The sequence below is a fragment of the Salmo salar genome, chromosome ssa09, assembly GCF_905237065.1.
Source record: "Salmo salar chromosome ssa09, Ssal_v3.1, whole genome shotgun sequence".
NCBI classification, from domain to species: Eukaryota; Metazoa; Chordata; class Actinopteri; order Salmoniformes; family Salmonidae; genus Salmo; species Salmo salar.
The window spans coordinates 2,040,811-2,063,670 of NC_059450.1; the positions used below are offsets into that span (position 1 = coordinate 2,040,811).

Below are 22,860 nucleotides of genomic sequence, written 5' to 3' on the forward strand. Positions count from 1 at the left end.
AGCATGACGCAACAGGAACTGGGATTCATCAGACCAGGCAATGTTTTTCCACTCCTCAATTGTCCAGTGTTGGTGATCGCGTACCCACTGGAGCCGCTTCATTTTGTTTTTAGCTGTGGTCGTCTGCTGCAATAGCCCATCCATGACAAGGACCGACGAGTTGTGCATTCCGAGATGCCGTTCTGTACACCACTGTTGTACTCCTTTGTTAATTGCCTGTTTGTGGCCCGCCTGTTAGCTTGCACGATTCTTGCCATTCTCCTTCAACCTCTCGTCAACTAACTGTTTTCGCCTACAGGACTGCCGCTGACTGGATGTTTTTTGTTTGTCGCACCATTCTGGGTAAACCCTAGAAACTATCATGCGTGAAAAGCCCAGGAGGCCGGCCGTTTCTGAGATACTGGAACTGGCGCGACTGGCACCAATGATCATACCTCGCTCAAAGTCGCTTAGGTCACTAGTTTTGCCCATTCTAACATTCAATCAAACGGTAATGCCTCAATACCTGTCTGCCTACTTTAAATAGCAAGCCACGGCCACGTGGGGGTTGGTGTACCTAATAAACTGACCAATGATTCTGGCTACTGAAGTTCACATAAAATCCTTTTGACATCAATGCCAAATCTACCACACCTTTTAATGAATACAATTTATTATACAACTTTTATTTATACTTCCTTCATTCAGCTCAGAAACGTGGTTGTCTGGAACCTTCCACATCAACAAGGAACATCTGAAAGCCATGCTGTGAGATTCTTAAGTCTTGACCTTAGAATCGCCGGGATCTCTCTCCTCTCCGAATGGGGTGTAGAACTGCACCACGTTGACTTCCTTACCCATGACCCTCAGGTACTCCCACTGCAAGCACGCTGCCATACTGGTTCTATTGCATACTGGCCATGTTCATCAGCATGTCTATGAACACTGGGCCTGGAGAGGGACAGGAGAAAGGGTTGCAAGGAAGGGATATTGGCCGTGGAGCAACGACCTTCATAAAGATTATCGTCATCATTGTCATTATGACTATATTACTCCAAACTTGAAAACATGAAAATATTGCTCATACAGTTTAGACCTCTGGCATAACTTGGCAAAAAGTGATTACAGCAGACATTTGAAAGGATTATGATTGATCAAGGATTATGCCATCTCAACAAGCCTTCCCACCCCATTCCCCCCCTTGCCCATTCACTCACTTTCATCCTTGTCATGGTGCATGACCTAACACCGTCCGTTATTGAAGGAGATGGCCAAGCAAGGGCAGTCTGGCTCCACGTAGCCCTCTGACCTTGCATACCAGTGGATCCCTGCTATACTGATGGCTCCAATCACGTTACACAGACAGTTGACCATCATCTTTATCTGCAAGATAACTGACTTTCTCTAAGTCTCCTATAGCTAAGAGGTATCCACTATTCAGAAGTGGGAATGTATTAAACACTCTAAAACAATTGGATCTTGCACATTTACTAACTGTACAAAAAAAGGCTATTGATCATTATTTTGGGGGTGTTGCTATCTTTTACATTTTTTAAAGGCTACCAGACTTACAATGAAGTTTCCCTGATTGGCGTAGATATATATTTCCCCATTGGCCATCCAAAAAAGGAGGATCTTGCTCTCTTTTTTTTTTTTTCTACTGGCCCCTCGTTGGAATCGAACCCACAACCCTGGCGTTGCAAACACCATGCTCTACCAACTGAGCCACAGGGAAGGACGGAAAGACAGTTGTGAAGAAGGCATGACATAACCTATTCCCCCTCAGGAGACTGAAAAGATTTGGCATGGGTCCTCAGATCCTCAAAAGGTTCTACAGCTGCAACATCGAGAGCATGGCACTACAGAGGGTAGTGCACACGGCCCAGTACATCACTGGGGCCAAGCTTCCTGCCATCCAGGACCTCTGTACCAGGTGGTGTCAGAGGAAGGCCTTAAAAATGGTCAAAGTTTCCAGCCACCCTAGTCATAGACTTTTCTCTCTGCTACCGCAAGGCAAGGGGTACCGGAACGCCAAGTCTAGGTCCAAGAGGCTTCTAAACAGCTTCTACCCCCAAGCCATAAGACTCCTGAACATCTAATCAAATGGCTACCCAGACTATTTGTATTGCCCCCCCTCCCCTCCTTTACGCTGCTGATATTCTCTCTTATTATCTATACATAGTCACTTTAAAAACTTTACCTACATGTACAGTGAGGGAAAAAAGTATTTGATCCCCTGCTGATTTTGTACAGTTGCCCACTGACAAAGAAATGATCAGTCTATAATTTTAATGGTAGGTTTATTTGAACAGTGAGAGACAGAATAACAACCAAAAAAATCCAGAAAAACGCATGTCAAAAATGTTATAAATTGATTTGCATTTTAATGAGGGAAAAAAGTATTTGACCCCCTCTCAATCAGAAAGATTTCTGGCTCCCAGGTATCTTTTATACAGGTAACGAGCTGAGATTAGGAGCACACTCTTAAATGGAGTGGTCCTAATCTCAGCTTGTTACCTGTATAAAAGACACCTGTCCACAATCAGATTCCAAACTCTCCACCATGGCCAAGACCAAAGAGTTCTCCAAGGATGTCAGGGACAAGATTGTAGACCTACACAAGGCTGGAATGGGCTACAAAACCATCGCCAAGCAGCTTGGTGAGAAGGTGACAAGAGTTGGTGCGATTATTCGCAAATGGAAGAAACACAAAAGAACTGTCTCGGCCTGGGGCGCCATGCAAGATCTCACCTCGTGGAGTTGCAATGATCATGAGAACGGTGAGGAATCAGCCCAGAACTACACGGGAGGATCTTGTCAATGATCTCAAGGCAGCTGGGACCATAGTCACCAAGAAAACAATGGTAACACACTACGCCATGAAGGACTGAAATCCTGCAGCGCCCGCAAGGTCCCCCTGCTCAAGAAAGCACATATACATGCCCGTCTGAAGTTTGCCAGTGAACATCTGAAAGATTCAGAGGACAACTGGGTGAAAGTGTTGTGGTCAGATGAGACCAAAATGGAGCTCTTTGGCATCAGCTCAACTCGCCGTATTTGGAGGAGGAGGAATGCTGCCTATGACCCCAAGAACACCATCCCCACCGCCAAACATGGAGATGGAAACATTATGCTTTGGGGGTGTTTTTCTGCTAAGGGAACAGGACAACTTCACCGCATCAAAGGGACGATGGACGAGGCCATGTACCGTCAAATCTTGGGTGAGAACCTCCTTCCCTCAGCCAGGGCATTGAAAATGGGTCGTGGATGGGTATTCCAGCATGACAATGACCCAAACACACGGCCAAGGCAACAAAGGAGTGGCTCAAGAAGAAGCACATTAAGGTCCTGGAGTGGCCTAGCCAGTCTCCAGACCTTAATCCCATAGAAAATCTGTGGCGGGAGCTGAACGTTCGAGTTGCCAAGCGTCAGCCTCGATACCTTAATGACTTGGAGAAGATCTGCAAAGAGGAGTGGGACAAAATCCCTCTTGAGATGTGTGCAAACCTGGTGGCCAACTACAAGAAACGTCTGACCTCTGTGATTGCCAACAAGGGTTTTGCCACCAAGTACTAAGTCATGTTTTGCAGAGGGGTCAAATACTTATTTCCCTCAAAATGCAAATCATTTTATAACATTTTTGACATGCGTTTTTCTGGATTTTTTTGTTGTTATTCTGTCTCTCACTGTTCAAATAAACCTACCATTAAAATTATAGACTGATCATTTCTTTGTCAGTGGGCAAACGTACAAAATCAGCAGGGGATCAAATACTTTTTTCCCCTCACTGTACATATTACCTCAATTACCTTGACTAACCGGTGCCTCCGCACATTGACTCTGTACTGGTACCCCCTGTATGTAGCCTCGCTATTGTTATTTTACTGCTGCTCTTTAATTATTTGTTACTTTTATTTCTTATTTTTTTTGTATTTTTCTTAAAACTGCATTGTTGGTTTAGGGCCTGTAAGCACTTGACTGTTGTATTCGGCGCTTGTGACAAATAAAATTTGATTTGTGTTTAACTCCATCTGCTCTAAAATTCGATTAATTTCGGCCAGTGAACCACCCTTACTTACATCATTCAAGAAGATCGAAATGCATATTCCCATGAAACTGAATTAGATCAAATGGTTGTCATGCATGCAGCATGGACGTTTCACCTGTAAAACGTTGCTGCTCAGCTATTTTCAGGTCTCTCCAGAGATGTTCGATCGGGTTCAAGTCCAGGCTCTGGCTGGGCCACTCAAGGACATTCAGAGACTTGTCCCTAAGCGACTTTTGCGTTCTCTTGGCTGGTTGCTTAGGGTTGTTGTCCTGTTGGAAGTTGAACCTCCACCCCAGTCTGAGGTCCTGAGCACTCTGGAGCAGGTTTTCATCAAGGATCTCTCTGTACTTTGCACCATTCATCTTTGCCTCGATCCTGACTAGTCTCCCAGTCCCTGCCGCTGAAAACATCCCCACAGCATGATGCTGACACCACCATGCTTCACAATAGCGATGGTTCCAGGTTTCCTCCAGACGTGATGCTTGGCATTCAGGCCAAAGTGTTCAATCTTGGTTTTATCAGACCAGAGAATCTTGTTTCTCATGGTGTGAGAGTCTTTACGTGCCTTTTGGCAAACTCCAAGCGGGCTGTCATATGCCTTTTACTGATGAGTGGCTTCCATCTGGCCACTCTACCATAAAGGCCTGATTGGTGGTGTGCTGCAGAGATGGTTGTCCTTCTGGAATGTTCTCCCATCTTCACAGAGGAACTCTGGAGCTCTGTCAGAGTGACCATCGGGTTCTTGGTCACCTACCTGATCCCCGATTGCTCAGTTTGGCCAGGCGGCCAGGTCTAGAAAGAGTCTTGATGGTTCCAAACTTCTTCCATTTAAAAATGATGGAGGCCACTGTGTTCTTGGGGACCTTCAATGCTGCAGACATTTTTTGGTACCCTTCCACAGATCTGTGCCTCAACACAATCCTGTCTCGGAGCTCTAAGGACAATTCCTTCGACTTCATGACTTGGTTTTTGCTCTGACATGCATTGTCAAATGTGGGACCTTATATACACAGGTGTGTGCCTTTCCAAATCATGTCCAATCAATTGAATTTACCACAAGTGGACTCCAATCAAGTTGTAGAAACAGGATGCACCTGAGCTCAATTTCGAGTATCATAGCAAAGGGTCTGAATACTTATGTAAATAAGCTATTTCTCTTTTTTATTTTTAATACATTTGCAAAAATTTCTAAAAATCTGTTTTTACTTCGTCATTGTGGGGTATTGGGGTATGCGGTAGATTGCTGAGGATTTGTTTTAATTTAATCCATTTCAGAATAAGGCTGTAATGTAACAAAATGTGGAAAAGTCAAGGGGTCTGAATACTTTGCGAAGGCACTGTTTTTTGATATACACACACAAACTACACAAAAATGCACACTTCCTTTTACCTCATCAACACAAACCTTAAGCCACATGAATATGACAAGCTCATTTTCTTATTTAAATACAAGTTAAGGAATACTCAATAATTATTCATTAACATAAATTACATTTAATGTGTCATGTCTTTCATTTATCTTGCACATGCCACAATAAGGAAACAAATCAATTGTCAGTGATATAGACTATTGCTTCCTCTACACTTTCATTATAAGTGGAAGATAAAATACATATGTAATATTCTTAACTGGAAAGGTGCTACCATGGGGAGCAAATTATTGTGCAAAAAAATCTACTTTGAAATGGGGGTTATCTGTCGTGAGCAAATGGAACATTAGTGGCCAAGTCATTCAATGGTAAACAAAATGTCTTATATGTAAAACACATAGATTGAAGGAGGTTATACAGTACATAACTCCAAAATGGACTGTTGTTAATAATGAAGGTTGCTAAAACAGGAAAACTATACAGCCATTTTAGATTGAGGTTAACTGGGTGAGCTCTGAATGGTCTCTTTGCAGCATCCTCTTTAGAATCAACGCATTCGTCCAAACTGGGTCACTTTCCTCGATAGATCATCTAGTGGACAACAGTCAAGGAAACATTTGTCTTCTTCAATACATATACACTATATACATATGAGCAATCTTAAACTGTCATAGTTCTTTATTGTCTCGGGAATCGGAAAGAGGAAAGGGAAAGCATTACTGGTGTAGCACACACCCTGTAGCCCCCGTAAGGGCCCTATGAATTTTAGAGGCCTCCTTATGGGGAGGTTGGGGTCCCCCCAGAGGTTGTGCCCCCCAGATAGCATTATCGCTCAGCCTCATGGCAAAATATGTGGAATAGCAGGAAAATAGCTCAGGGATTCTTGAAAGTCGGGAAAATCCTTGTCCGGCAGGGAAACTTTATTTTTTATAGTATTTATTTTGCATTATTTGAGCTGAAATTTTATGAATATTAACTGAAAATGATCGTATGTTGTTCCTTGCATTAAAGAATATTTCTCTCAAAACATTGCGTCTGGAGATTTGGTTTACTGTGTCAGATTTGTCTAAAATGAATCAGGAATGAGCAGGGTCAGTTATACCATAAGGACCCTTTATTCGTGTCCTCATTACATGTAGTGGAACAAGACAACTCATAATATCATAATAAACACATAATAAATTCTCCACTTTTGATAGATTTAAACAAACAATATTGGAATCACCACAGTCACAACCATAAATGGTCAACTACATCTGCCTGATAGATTAAAATAGAATATTAATTTTGTTTCAAATATGTCATTTTTAATTATGTTTTAGAGTCATAAAGTAACTGAGGAAAAACGAAATTGCTACTCGGTCAGATTTTTGTCTAACGTCAAGTCTGTCAGAGTCCTGAAAGATCTGATAGAGTGGTTGTTTTTATAGGGGATTTTCCAGTTAATCATTTTTCATTTTTTACAAATGTCTGTTTTGAGTCTCAACGTCAACAGTGAAGAGGCGACTCCGAGATGCTGGCCTTCTAGGCAGAGTTCCTCTGTCCAGTGTCTGTGTTCTTTTGCCCATCTAAATATTACATTTTTATTGGCCAGACTGAGGCCAGGCTTTTTCTTTGCAACTCTACCTAGAAGGCCAGCATCCCGGAGTCGCCTCTTCACTGTTGATGTTGAGACTGGTGTTTTGCAGGTACTATTTAATGAAGCTGCCAGTTGAGGACCTGTGAGGCGTCTGTTTCTCAAACTAGACACTCTAATGTACTTGTCCTCTTGCTCAGTTGTGCACTGGGGTCTCCCACTCCTCCTTCTATTCTGGTTAGAGCGAGTTTGCTCTGTTCTGTGAAGGGAGTAGTACACAGCGTTGTATGAGATCTTCGGTTTCTTGGCATCCCGGAGGCGACTCCGGGATGCTGGCCTTCTAGGCAGAGTTGCAAAGAAAAAGCTATATCTCAGACTGGCCAATAAAAAATAAAAGATTAAGATGGGCAAAAGAACACAGACACTGGACAGAGGAAGATTGGAAACAAGTGTTATGGACAGGCAAATCTAAGTTTGAGGTGTTCGGATCACAAAGAAGAACATTCGGGAGACGCAGAAAAATGAAAAGATGCTGGAGGAGTGCTTGACGCCATCTTTCAAGCATGGTGGAGGCAATGTGATGGTCTGGGGGTGCTTTGGTGGTGGTAAATTTAAAGATTTGTACAGGGTAAAAGAGATCTTGAAGAAGGAAGGACGGCGCTTAATTGGAGCCAATTTCCTCCTACAACAGGACAATGACCCAAAGCACAGCTCCAAACTATGCAAGAACTATTTAGGGAAGAAGCAGTCAGCTGGTATTCTGTCTATAATGGTGTGGCCAGCAGTCACCGGATCTCAACTCTATTGAGCTGTTGTGGGAGCAGCTTGACCGTATGGTACATACAGAAGTGAAGCATGGGGTGAAATCTCTTCAGATTACCTCAACAAATTGACAACTAGAATGCCAAAGGTCTGCAATGCTACAAATGGAGGATTCTTTGATGAAAGCAACGTTTGAAGGACACAATTATTATTTCAATACAAAATTATTGTTTAAAACCTTGTCAACGTCTTGACTATTCATTTTGCAACTCATTTTATATATGTTTTTATGGAAAACAAGGACATTTCTAAGTGACTGCAAACTTTTGAACGGATGTTTATATATTTCAATTGTTGTTAATATTGAGACAAATATTGAGATTGTCCTGTCTTTCAAGAATCCCTGAGCTTGAAAACAGCAACATTTTCTCTCAGCCTCATGGAAAATGTGTAAAATAGCATGAGATTAGCTATAAAACTGATTTTTTTTCTCTCTTTCCCATGGAAGAAAAATAAATCCACTCAGAACTGTGATACACCACTGGCAGGCATACTGTATGTACAACATTGCAGCTGGCTGTAGTGGCTTTGAGGTCTTGTGAAATTGCTAAATAAATAAATACCACCCATTATAAAACAATGGTGAGGTAAAAGGATATGTTTGCTGGTCAGCTCCTGTATGGTGAACTGCATCTTCATCTGGAAGGCAATCTGAGCATCACACATGCACGCGTTTTCACTCAGCTTATTCCCACTCATCTCGTTCGCATCCTCTGAAAGAGACATCAGTGGCAGAATTGAATCATGAATAAATTGTACATTTCTATATAGAAATGTACATTAAGTAACTCTAATTCCCATTAAACAAGTTATAGCTAACAAGTTGATAGGCTACTCAGTATTACACAGTAAAGTGTAATAACGTGACACTTCATCCACACCTAGGAATCTATTAAAACCCTTTTCCATATTGGTTACAAGGAAACAAATTGTGGAGTTACAAATTGCTACCAAATATTATAATTTCCTGTTACTACGTGGTTTTGGAGCAACTTAATGAAAAGTGTGAAAACTAGTTGACTTAATGTAAAGTCAATACTACAAATACAGACATTGCATACAGTCAAGTGGTGTCAAGTACTTGGTCAATGATCAGGTGAAGCTTTTTCAATCATTGAGGGGAAGTCAGTGGTAAATCAATTGGGTTTTGCAAAAGGTTAACAATCACTTTAAGGCTTATACAAGGCGGTGGGCCAGCCATTCATTCAAGCACTTGTTCATCATAACACAAACCCATTGTCACGTATACTCCCTCTACGGCCTCTAGGTCATCAGGCTGCTGATTTATCCTGCACACCTGTCACCATCGTCTCGCGCACCTGTGCCTCATGACACACCTGGACTCCATCACCTCCTTGATTATCTTCCCTATATCTGTCACTCCCCTTGGTTCTTTCCTCAGGTTTTATTTACTCGGTTTTCTTGTCGGTGCTTGTTTGTGTTTTGTGTTCATTGTTTCTTTTATTTATTAAAACACTCACTCCCTGAACTTGCTTACCGACTCTCAGCGCACTTGTTACACCCATCATCTAATAGTTCATATACTTAGATTTTCAAAGTCTCCCGAAGATTTGAAGCAAACCATAGGTGACGGCATGCAATTTGAGATACCCAGGCATCGGTCCAACAAACGCATGAGGCCAAAAACAAGTCAGATGGCCGAGCTCCTTCGTGTCCTTTTCCTGTGTCTAAATCCTGTTCCGCTAGCAGCTAGCTCATGCTTTACCTCCCTATGCTCATCCATTTCCTTCTTCCTTACTTTGGCACAACTTGCTCTTTAAGGTGTGAGCTATGGAGTCGATGGTGCTAAAGGTGGCCAAGTTAAAGTAATGCTGGCTATGGGGCACAGAGGCTATCTCCTGGAGCTCTCTCTCCTCTGTTTTAACCACACCGACTGTATATATCTCCACATCTGGGGAAAGATAGGAAGACAGGACAGGACAAGGGTCACTTAGACAAACCCAAAACTGAGGTAGGGTAGATGCAGGGTTGGGGAGTAATGGATTAAAAACTGTAATCCATTACGTTACCAGCAAAAAATATTGTAATCAGACTACAGATACTAGATTACTTCAAGGGTTACTTTTAAATTCTGAAAGGATGTTTGCTAAAAAACATCAGACACTTCTGTTTTCTCAATTTACATTCAAATCAGCATTGAAAACAGGCGCAAGTTTAAGTTTGTTACACCTGAGCGACTCTGACCACAAGTCAGAGACCATTATGATGACTCACCAAATGTGTTTGATGGATCGCAGGAAAAGAGCAGGAATAGGCTTTTGTAGGCTACAATCCAAGCTATGTCTTCCAATGGTGCGACTGCTGTCGACATCCACAGATTACCCAACTTGAATAAACGCTTGGAGGTAAGGATGACAGTAGTGATGTAGTCTACGGTGATACAGATATCACTTATTATTGATATCTACATAGTGCATCAATGTGATTCACACTGCTGCTCTCTCATTTAGCTATTTGCGCCTTACGGATTGTGATTGTTGTGGATGGCTGTTCACAAATCTAAATTTGTATTTGAACCCAATAATGGTTGAATTCAAGAAGTTTAAGCTGCCTATCAATCATTGATTTTGAAACCAGTGGACAGCCAGTGAAAAATGCGTAGTGTGTATCCAAGCCTGTGGAAAAAAAGTGGTGCTTTTATTGCTCAATCTAATTCATGCTGATAAAAAAAAAAATCCATAGGCCTACGGACACATGCTCAAACTTGCACACTTTTGATAGACTTAAATTGGCCATCTGTAGTTGCTACTGTCACGACTTCCACCGAAGGTGTTTCCTCTCCCTGTTCGGGAGGCGCTCGGCGGTCGGCGTCGCCGGCCTACCAGTCATCACCGATCCCTTTTCCGTTTGTTTTGTCTGTGGTTCTTTCACACCTGTTTTCATTTGCCTTCATTTCTGTTTGTATAATTACCCATGTTGGCCTGCCTAGGTTTGTGTGGGATTGTTCATGTGATGTTGTTCGCTAAGGTTGTGCCTTATTGGTTCTCACGTATTATACATCGTGTGTATAAGTTTAGGAGCGTTGTTTTTTGTTTCCCTCCTTCCGTGAGTAACTGGTTTTCTCTGTTATCAAGAGCGTTTGTTTTGGTATTGTACCCGACCTGTATGTTTGTGGGACTTGCCTATTAAATACGCATCTCGGACATCTCTGCTCTCCTGCGCTTGACTCACCTCTACACAATCCCGTCACAGCTACATCCATTTTTGGATGTGTGTATATATATATATATATATATATATATTTACATTTACGTAATTAAGCAGACGCTCTTATCCAGAGCGACTTACAAATTATATATATGGTTCTCATGGAGTGTGACAGTTGAACAAAGCTCATAAGGCATTTATAAGTTATATTCTTCAAGAATCAATGGATATACATACGTGTATCCATCTTGAAGAATCAATGGATATATATATATAGAAAAATCAATGGATATATATATATATATATATATATATGGAAGAATAAAATGTATAAATGCCTCATGAGCTTTGTTCAACTTCAGCCCAAAATATAAGTTAGTTTTTCTCCAATATTTGTAAACATTGTAAATGTAAACAAACACTGTATAGCTTCATAACATGGTTAAAACAATAATTGTCATATCATGGATGGTCAGTCCTTGCATCCATAGCTCTGTCTATTAATCTGAGAGTGGTTACATTTCTCCAGGCCCATCCCTCAGCTTTTTACCAAAACATAGGCGGAGCGACAGTTTTGTTATTGTTTCCATCTGTGGATTTGCCCTTTTTAAACAGCTGTATATTATCAAGATATCAAAGAACACCAACAAAAAAGTAAACAATAGGCCTACAGCAAATACAGCACATGGCATTAATTTTTCACATGTAAAAGCACTTTTCAGTAGTGCTCAAAGCATGCCATTCCATGAGCGCAGCATTTATTTTTCAACTCAAATCAATGAGCCCAATCAGTCGTCCATGACAACAAAATGATAAACAACAGAGTAGGGCTGTCTAATAAGTCCTTAGTTTTGAGGTCATGCTCAGGTAAAACTATTTGGTTAATCTATATTTCCATATTTCCAAGTCCTATTCTTGAAGATCAAGGGATATAACATTTATTGGAATGACTGCAATTCTGATAGACTTTGGTTTTTAATGTGAACATATTTAATTGTATTATTACATGCAGTAGAAAGCGATGGGTTAGAAGAAGCATACATAACCAACCCATGAAGTAAAACATTTTTACATCCACATACACTCAAAAGTTTTAGAACACCTAAGGGTTTTTCTTTATTTTTACAATTTTCTACATTGTAGAATAATAGTGAAGACATCAAAACTATGAAACAACACATATGGAATCATGTAGTAACCAAAAAAGTGTTAAACAAATCGAAATATATTTTATATTTGAGATTCTTCAAAGTAGCCACCCTTTGTCTTGATGACAGCTTTGCACATTCTTGGAATTTTCTCAACCAGATTCACCTGGAATGCTTTTTCAACAGTCTTAAAGGAGCTCCTACATATACTGAGCACTTGTTGGCTGCTTTTCCTTCACTCTGTGGTCCGACTCATCCCAACCATCACAAATTGGTTGAGGTCGGGGGATTGTGGAGGCCAGGTCATCTGATGCAGCACTCCATCACTCTCCTTCTTGGTAAAATAGCCCTTACACAGTCTGAAGGTGTGTTGGGTCATTGTCCTGTTGAAAAACAAATGATAGTCCCACTAAGCGCAAACCAGATGGGATGGAGTATCACTGCAGAAAGCTGTGGTAGCATGCTTGTTAAGTGTGCCTTTAATTCTAAATAAATCACAGACAGGGTCATCGGCAAAGCACCCCCACACCATAACACCTCCTCCTCCATGCTTTACGGTGGGAAATACACATGCGGAGATCAGCCATTCATGAACACCGCATCTCACAAAGACACGGCGGTTGGAACTAAAAATCTCAAATTTGGATTCCAGACCAAAGGACAAATTTCCACCAGTCAAATATCCATTGCTCATGTTTCTTGGCCAAAGCATGTCTATTCTTATTATTGTTGTCCTTTAGTAGTGTTTTCTTTACAGCAATTCGACCATGAAGTCCTGATTCACACAGTCTCTGTGTTAACTCTGTGAAGCATTTATTTGGGCTGCAATTTCTGAGGATGGTAACTCGAATGATCTCATCCTCTGCAGCAGAGATTACTCTGGGTCTTCCATTCCTGTGGCGGTCCTCGTGAGAGGCAGTTTCATCATAGCACTTGATGGTTTTTGCAACTGCACTTGAAGAAACGTTCAAAGTTCTTGACATTTTCCATATTGGCTGACCTTCATGTAATGATGGACTGTCGTTTCTCTTTGCTTATTTGAGCTGTTCTTATTTGAGCTGCCATAATATGGACTTGGTCTGTTACCAAATAGGGCTGTCTTCTGTATACCCCCATACCTTGTCACAACACAACTGATTGGCTCAAACGCACGAAGGAAATAAATTCCACAAACCTTTTAAGAAGGCACACCTGTTAATTGAATTGCATTCCAGGTGACTACCTCATGAAGCTGATTGAGAGAATGCCAGGAGTGTGCAAAGCTGTCATCAAGGCAAAGGGTGGCTTTTTGAAGAATCTCAAGTATAAAATATATTTTGATTTGGTTAACACTTTTTTGTTTACTGCAGGACTCCATATGTGCTATTTCATAGTTTTGATGTCTTCACTATTATTCTACAATGTAGAAAATAGTAAAAAATAAAGAAAAACCCTTGAATGAGTAAGTGATCTAAAACTTTTGACCGATAGTGTATGGCCAGCTATGTAAACTTTAACATTGATTTATCCTGCAATATATGTTGTTCAATTGGTAACATGCATTTTTTTATTCTTCAAATGCCTCTTTAAGGGGAAAGTAATCTAAAAGTAACTGAATGTAATCAGATTACGTTACTGAGTTTGGGTAATCCAAAAGTTACATTACTGATTACAATTTTGGCCAGGTAACTACTAACTGTAACGGATTCTGGACTACAGGAAAAAGAGAACCGAGCACTTTCACATTCTCATCAACGGGGCTGCAGTAGAGCAGGTTGAGAGCTTCAAGTTCCTTGGCATCCACATCACCAACAAACTAACATGGTCCAAGCACAACAAGACAGTCGTGAAGAGGGCACGACAAAACCTATTCCCCCTCAGGAGACTGAAAAGATTTGGAATGGGTCCTCAGATCCTCAAAAGGTTCTACAGCTGCACCATCGAGAGCATTCTGACTGGTTGCAAGACTGCCTGGTATGGCAACTGCTCGGCCTCCGACCGCAAGGCACTACAGAGGGTAGTGCCAATGGCCCAGTACATCACTGGGGCCAAGCTTCCTGCCATCTAAGACCTCTATACCAGGCGGTGTCAGAGGAAGGCCCTAAAAATTGTCAAAGACTCCAGCCACCCTAGTCATAGACTGTTCTCTCTACTACCACAAGGCAACCGGTACCGGAGCGCCAAGTCTAGGTCCAAGAGGAATCTAAACAGCTTCTACCTCCAAGCCATAAGACTCCTGAACATCTAATCAAATGGCTACCCAGACTATTTGCACTGCCCCCCCCCTCTTTTACACCGCTGCTACTCTCTGTTGTTATCTATGCATAGTCACTTTAATAACTCCACCTACATATTACCTCAACTATCCAGTGCCCCCGCACATTGACTCTGTATCGCTACCCCACTGTATATAATATCGCTATTGTTATTTTACTGCTGCTCTTTAAGTACTTGTTACTTTTATTTATTTTTCTTATCCATATTTTTTAAACTGTATTGTTGGTTAGGGCTCGTACAGTGGCTTGCGAAAGTATTCACCCCCTTGGCTTTTTTCCTATTTTCTTGCTTTACAACCTGGAATTAAAATTGATTTTTTTGGCGGGGGGGGTTGTATCATTTGATTTACACAACATGCCTACCACTTTGAAGATGCAAAATATTTTTTATTGTGAAACAAACAAGACAAATAAGACAAATAGACAAATACGTGAGCGTGCATAACTATTCAAAACAACAAAGTCAATACTTTGTAGAGCCACCTTGTGCAGCAATTACAGCTGCAAGTCTCTTGGGGTATGTCTCTATAAGCTTGGCACATCTAGTCATTTGGATTTTTTTCCATTCTTCAAGGCAAAACTGCTCCAGCTCCTTCAAGTTGTATGGGTTCCGATGGTGCACATCAATCTTTAAGTCATACCACAGATTCTCAATTGAATTGAGGTCTGGGCTTTGACTAGGCCATTCCAAGACATTTAAATGTTTCCTCTCAAACAACTCAAGAGTTGCTTTAGCAGTATGTTTAGGGTCATTGTCCTGCTGGAAGGTGAACCTCCGTCCCAGTCTCAAATCTCTGGAAAACTGAAACAGGTTTCTCTCAAGAATTTCCCTGTATTTAGCGTCATCCATCATTCCTTCTGACCAGTTTCCCAGTCCCTGCCAAAGAAAAAACATCCTCAAGCATAATGCTGCCACCACCATGCTTCACTGTGGGGATGGTGTTGAGAGGTGTTGGGTTTGCGCCAGACAGCGTTTTTCTTGATGGCCAAAAAGCTACATTTTTGTCTCATCTGACCAGAGTACCTTCTTCCATATGTTTGGTTTTAACCAAAAAGCATGTGGGAGACTCCCCAAATGTGTTTGCTTATTTGTTTCTTCAAGCAATGGCTTTTTCTGGCACTCTTCCGTAAAGCACAGCTCTGTGGAGTGTACGGCTTAAAGTAGTCCTATGGACAGATACTCCAATCTCAGCTGTGGAGCTTTTGAGCTCCTTCAGGGTTATCTTTGGTCTCTTCGTTGCCTCTCTGATTAATGCCCTCCTTGCCTGGTCCGTGAGTTTTGGTGGGTGGTGTTGCAGACTCTGGGGCCTTTCAAAACAGGTGTATATATACTGAGATCATGTGACAGATCATGTGACACTTAGATTGCACACAGGTGGACTTTATTATGTGACTTCTGAAGGTAATTGGTTACACCAGATCTTATTTAAGGGCTTCATATGCATGCACCACTTTACTGTTTTAAATTTTTTAGAATTTAGAAGTAATTTTCTTCATTTCACTTTGCCAATTTGGACTATTTTGTGTATGTCCATTACATGAAATCCAAATAAAAATCCATTTAAATTACAGGTTATAATGCAACAAAATAGGAAACACGCCAAGGGGAATTAATCCATTTGCAAGGCACTGTAAGTAAGCATTTTACTGTTGTATTCGGTGCATGTGACTAATACAATTTGATTTGATTTGATTGCATTTAGAAAGTAACCTACCCAAACCTGGGTAGACGATACATGGGATGGGACATCTAAGGATTACAGAGCTATGGAATGAGGAAACATGCATTCATATAAAACACTCGAGTTGGGGGGGACAACTGGCTTTACATTTGGAGGGGAAGATATCTGGAGTCATTTTAGAGTTTTACAACTTCTGAAATGTTACATTCAAAATGGTCTTAGGACCTCCTGAGTGGCGCAGCGGTCTAAGGCACCGCAATGCTGAGGCATAACTACAGATCCGGGTTCGATCCCGGGCTGTGTCACAACCGGGAGACGCATGAGGCGACGCACAATTGGCCCAGCATCGTCCTAGTTAGGGGAGGGTTTGGCCATCGTGCTCTAGCGACTCCTGTGGTGGGCCAGGTGCATGCACGCTGACACGGTCACCAGTTGTACGGTGTTTCCTCTGACACATTGGTGCGGCTGGCTTCCGGGTTAAGCGGGCACTGTGTCAAGAAGTGGTGCGGCTTGGCAGGGTCATGTTTCGGAGGACACATGGCTCTCGACCTTCACCCGAGTCCGTACGGGAGTTGCAGCGATGGGACAAGACTAACTACTAATATCATGAAATTGGGGAGAAAAAGGGGTAAAAATAAAACATTTAATGGTGTTACATACTGTGTAAGAAAAAGGGGCCTCATCCTGCTCTTTGAGGTTCCTGGCGTGCTCAGAGATGTCATCTTTCGACTGTCCCGGGGCACGTTGGCTGACTTTGGCCTGGCGCCCTCTCCCTCGGTGAAGCTCCTGTCCAACAGGTGGTGCAGGGCCAGACCGGTCATGGAGCCCTTGGCTGAACACCTCTCACCGCCTCCTTCAAAGCTTTGTCAGTCCGGTGCTGGTTTAAGGTGAACTCGGTCCGGACTCGCCTGGAGTACTGGATCAGGCCGACCTGTACAGTGCCAGGGCCGACTTGGAGCAAGTCCACCAGATGCACCACGAAACGCTTCACCAGCTTAAAGTTGTCAGGGTGGATGCTCTTGGAGCTGTTGATGACCAAGATCAGGTCGAGCTCCGGCCCTGCAGCCCGGGCTACTCTACAGCTCCATGGGTGTGAATGCTAAAGAAGCCACGCCGACACATCACAACAAACTCAGCATGTATTAGCCGTAAAGTGAAGCGGGGACCTTAGCTTACAAAGCTGGCATAACCACATTGGATAGTGGCATGTACAGTGCTTGACTTCGGCAGGAACAGACAGAAACTGAGTTCCATGCACATCAAATGTTCTACTGCATGAGTTCCTGTACCTCATTTAGAATATTGGCTTAAAAATATTGCGATGTTCCGGCACCTAAATATAAAACAGTACCAACACCCAAAATGAGCACCGGCACATATTTCAATCTACTTCAAACACTGGGCATGCATACCATAACAGCAGCGTTTAGGTTTTCTAGCCCATGAATTCTGGAATGAAGGTGCGCCAACCGTTCAAACCTGATCCATTATGGTATTGCAAAGAACCTGCTGCCAAGTGTAAACATAAGACAAAATCTTTCACATTAATATTTACCTTTACCCCTGAATACAAGGCTTGTTTGTATTCTTTGCCCTCTCCTTTCTCTATTACACAATTAATACAGTAGAAACGTTCACTACACAAAAAAAACATTTGGGTAACACTTTATTTGAATAGTACCTACACAAGGAATTCATAATGCATTGATAGCTCATACAGTACATAAGCATTTCATAATATACTTATGGCAACAATCGCAAGTTGAAATCTGCAATATAAGCAATATTCCTGTGACATAACAGAACAATCTACCTGTGGCTGTTGGCATGAGCATTTATTAAATTATTGCTTGTGAAAGGGTTATTCATGGGTATGAATGTGTTACAAAGTCCTTATGTAGGTACCTATCAAATAAAGTGATACCCACATTCCCGATAAAGTGTACATGTTGTCTTGTCCGCATTCAGTGTATAGCCATCTCGACACTTGCAGGTGTACGAGTTGTTGTTCTTGACACATATGTGGTTGCAGTCGTGTCCCAAGGCACAGGCATCCACACCTGTAAACAAACATCCTCACAGCTGATTGGCTTAGTCTGACAAAATCATCATCGTGAACAGGAATATTCCGTTTTAGATTAATGTAAATTACCAATGACTTTCTAATTGGTCAGTTGAGGGTTATCATACGGAATCTAATCAAAGATTGCTGTTACACAATAAATGTTGACATAATTATTATTCTATGATTTGCGTACCTAACACATTAATCAATGTTTTTTGGGTACAGGTGCACAACACCAGTTCTCATCTGCTGGTTTCCATTCTTGATTTTTAACCAATAACTAGTTTCGACCTGAGAAACCAGATATGTGTACTTCCTGGGTGATCAATAACATTAGTTGATCAAGGAAGACACACAAATCAGCTGGACTTTGGCCCTTAAGGGATTGTACACCCATGTTATAGGAGGACATAACGTGACTTAGCCTGTTGATCTCCAAAAGTCCTTAAAGTTGGAGGAGTTGAAAGCATGAAGGTCAGTCAATACGGAACATTTCAAGAACTTGAAACTTTGAAAGTTTCTTCTAGTACAGTCGCAAAAACCATCAAGCGCTATGATGAAACTGCGTCTCATGAAGACTGCCACAGGAAAGGAAGACCCAGAGTTACCTCTGCTGCAGAGGATAAGTTCATTAGAGTTACCAGCCTCAGAAATTGCAGGACAAATAAATGTTGCACAGAGTTCAAGTAACAGACACATCTCAACATCGACTGTTCAGAGGAGACTGCGTGAATCAGGCTTTCATGGTCAAATTGCTGATAAGAAATCACTACTAAAGGACACCAATAAAAAGAAGAGACTTGCTTGGGCCAATATATCTGTCCTTTGGTCTGATGAGTCCAAATTTGAGATTTTTGGTTCCAAACGCAGGGTCTTTGTGAGACACAGAGTAGGTGAACCGATGATCTATTCATGTGTGGTTCCCACCGTGAAGCATGGAGGAGGATGGTTTTTGCGAATGCACTTGAAGAAACTGTCAAAGTTCTTGAAATGTTCTGGATTGACTGACCTTCATGTCTTAAAATAATGATGGACTGTCATTTCTCTTTGCTTATTTGAGCTGTTCTTACCATAATATGGACTTGGTCTTTTACCAAATAGGGCTATCTTCTGTATACCACCCCTACCATGTCATAACACAACTGATTGGCTTAAACACATTAAGAAATAAAGAAATTCCACAAATTAACTTTTAACAAGGCACACCTGTTAATTTAAATGCATTCTGTGTGACTACCTCATGAAGCTGGTTGAGAGAATGCCAAGAATGTGCAAAGCTGTCATAAAAAAAATACATATATTTAGATTTGTTTAACACTTTTTTGGTTACTACATGATTCTATATGTGTTACTTCATAGTTTTGATGTCTTCACTATTATTCTACAATGTAGAAAATATAAAAAATAAAGAAAAACTCTGGAATGAGTAGGTGTGGCCAAACTTTGGACTGGTACTGTATGTATAGTGTAAGTGTTGTTTATTGATGTTTTCATGCAAAAGAAACCATGGTCTCAGCATGACTCCCTGCTTAAATACAGATGAACTAAATAAAAAAAATGCCTCACTCTCTTACCACACAGGGTTTCCCTGAACTTAGACGTGAGCTTCTCAATGACGCCGTAGGTCTCCACGTAGAACACGTGTTCATCCAGGGGCAGACTGGCCATGAGACGCAGGGACTTCATGTCCGCCCTGTCCACCCCCACTGCGTAGATCTCGATGCCCGACCGCCCTCGCTGTCGCGGCCACCTCCTCCACCGTGTCCTGGGGACGTCCATCGGTTACGATGATGGCCACCATGGCAATGTTCTTGTTAGCTAGCCGGGAGCCTGACTCCTCAGAGAAGGTCTCCTCCATGGCCGTCTTGATAGCCAGGCCAGTCATTGTACCAGCAGCTAGAGATTTGATGCGGGCCAGCGCTGCGTTCAGGCCTGCCTTGTCGAAGTGCGTCTTAAGAAGGAACTCGATCTTCACCGTGCTAGCGTAGTTCACGACGGCCACCCGCGTGGCATCCGAGCCAATGTCGAGGGTGTCGATCATGTCAGCCAGGAAGATTTTGACCATCTCAAATTCTGTGGGTCGCACACTACGTGAACTGTCGATAATGAACAACAGGTCTAGGGGCCGGCTTTTGCAGTGGGTTCCTGCGAGGGAAAATTGGGACATTGGTTTTTACCACCGAGGGTGGAATGGTTTGCTCTACACACTTTGACAGAGAACTGCTAGTCAGAGTTCCTCTGTCACATCTACTGTATCAAACACATTCAGGCTTCACATTCAGGTCTGGAGTTGCTGAGGGTTTTAGTAAGTCAGCTTGATATGTTTTACTGGTGAGTTTACTAGGTACTACTATTTCAAATAGATTGCATGGGAGCGTTAGTTTTAAGCGTGCAACCGTTTTTGCTTCAGTACACACAGCAATGATACTACAAACAGCAGTAAAAAGAACAGTTTTAAAAAGTCTGAAGAAAAAGTGGATGAAAGCTTAGTGAGAGAAGTTTCTGAACATTTCCGAGGAAAGTAAACATGGACACCAAACCAATTTCAATGTAATATAGTAAACAAAATAGAAGGTTCATGTTTACTTCTCTCAAGATTCACCTGCAGAGGAGGAAAAAAACTACCGAATAGTGACTTATATGACAGCACCTGCTCAATCCTAGGACAAAGAGATTGTAAAAGGAAGAAAAAACCCCACATAAAAACACCAAAAGAAGAGGGTGGGTTCCGATTCAAATTTATACCCAGAAACCAATCAGTCCTTGAGGGATTCAATCAAAAGGAGGTTTTTCTTTTTTGCCTAAAGTCTTTTACCTGTGTCAGCACTGATGATGGGAGTGGTGGTGCCGCTTGGGGTGCTGACCGGCTGTTCAAGTGGAGGGGGTGGTGCTGTGGGCCGGAGGTACATGACTGGCCATTTCCCGGGTGGCTGGTGATAGTAGTGATAGCCATTAAACCTGTAATTATTGCCATGTACTTTGGGCCACCATGATGGAGGAAGAGGGAGAAGTAGTAGAGCAATGGTTATTTTGTTTGCCTCAAGTGCAATGAGATGCCTATGGTATTGATGTGAAGTACATTAGCCTGCTGTTATTAGCCTTAAGCTAACAGCAATAACAGCAATTGCTAGCAGGGTTGGTCTGGAAAAGTGCTTCATAAATCCATTATTGTATGGAAATAATAGCCATAACGTTTAATGTAGCCTAGCCCAAAGTTTTGAGTACACATTGACACCAGTCCTTCCTTTGGTGTGCTATTTGGTTAACATTTTACAGCTAATGAATTTCAAAATGTATGCAATTGTATGGCAAGATAAGAAAGTATATTTACTGTAAAAAAATGTGTATCTGCCTTTATTCTGTAATACCCGAGGACTGGCCAATACCCGCTTAAATTTCAGAACTTTTATAATACATTGACGCCAATGCCAAATTATCTCAAATGTAAAGTCATGAAGAGCAATAAAACTTAAAGGAGAATAACTGTGCGTACTATTACAAAATAGCCTACATTGTACAAAAATGAACCAACCTCCCAAATCAATATTTTTTTTTATTCTGATTCTGAGACAACTGAGCTGGTTCCTGAACATTCCCAATTTGTTGCTGTCCTTGTGGAGCACTCTGAAATGGTTGTTGCTGTTGAATGCTCTGCTGAAATGTTTGCGGTGGCACGATAGGGCTGTCTGCGTGATGCTGCCGAGGATGGTATCCTCCATGAAGTCGGTATGTTCCTTGGACCTCCATAGCAAGCAACGACATGCAACAGACGAGTCCTCCAATTAACAATGTCATCCTGTGGCAGTTGGTTATTTTTGGTAAGCTACGTCTCAAGAAGCAATTCAGAATACTAAACCATGAATACAAACATTTGCTCTCTGGAGGCATATTTAACCATCACCAGGCTAAACGCGTGGGAGAAGGTCGTCCAATCCAGAAGTGGGAAGAAAGCATTACACAAGTTTTGGGTTGGTTTGTGCGACCCGAACAGTGGCTATGGAGGCAAACTATGTGATGTTGTTCTGAAGGGAAAAGGGACGTTATTTTGTTTTAATTGTTCATGCAAAGTGCGACCTCTAGCGTCACATACAAGCACATGCAAGCTTATTGGTGTGATCGGTTTTATTCTCAATTTGATATGCGTATATTTTTATATGAAAAAAAAAAATCTAAAACAAACACATCTAACACAACTACGTTTGAGGCATTTATCATTAATATTTGTTAAGTTTAGATTATTAGTTTGTTGGAGTTTCAGTATACAGGTTCATAAAAGAGTTGTTATTAGAAACTCAATTACTTTGATGTTACAAAAAAGCATCCAATGTTAATGTTAATAGTAATAGATACCGACATTTATAGCATTTAGAAATTGTCTTATTTATAAAGCTTCCATGTATAAAATTTGTGAAAATCAGCTATAAACAAACTCTTGTGCACAAAAATAAGCGATAGAAGCCACTGGAATTTGGTTAAATAAATTGGAAATAAATTGTAATATCTGTATATACTGTATTGCAAAGCTAGGGGGACATAATATATGTATTCTGGCCAAAATAGTACCTATGTAATGCTTGGGTTCATGTTAAGACAACCCTGTTGTTTTCCATAATGCATATTGTTTTATGCAAAGTTCCATGCTTCCAATCGCTATCACTGGTGACCGATTATTTACGTACTCACATTAGCAATGCTCTTCTGTTCGTAGTGTTTTCAGATGATGTTTGTGATGGCATTCTTGTCATTG

At 41.6% G+C, this 22,860-nt stretch overlaps 1 pseudogene; it reads right to left on the bottom strand.

Annotated features, from left to right (window-relative positions):
- Positions 1-883: 883 nt before the first annotated feature.
- LOC106610580 (cartilage matrix protein-like) lies at positions 884-21,022 on the bottom strand (annotated as a pseudogene).
- Positions 21,023-22,860: the final 1,838 nt, after the last annotated feature.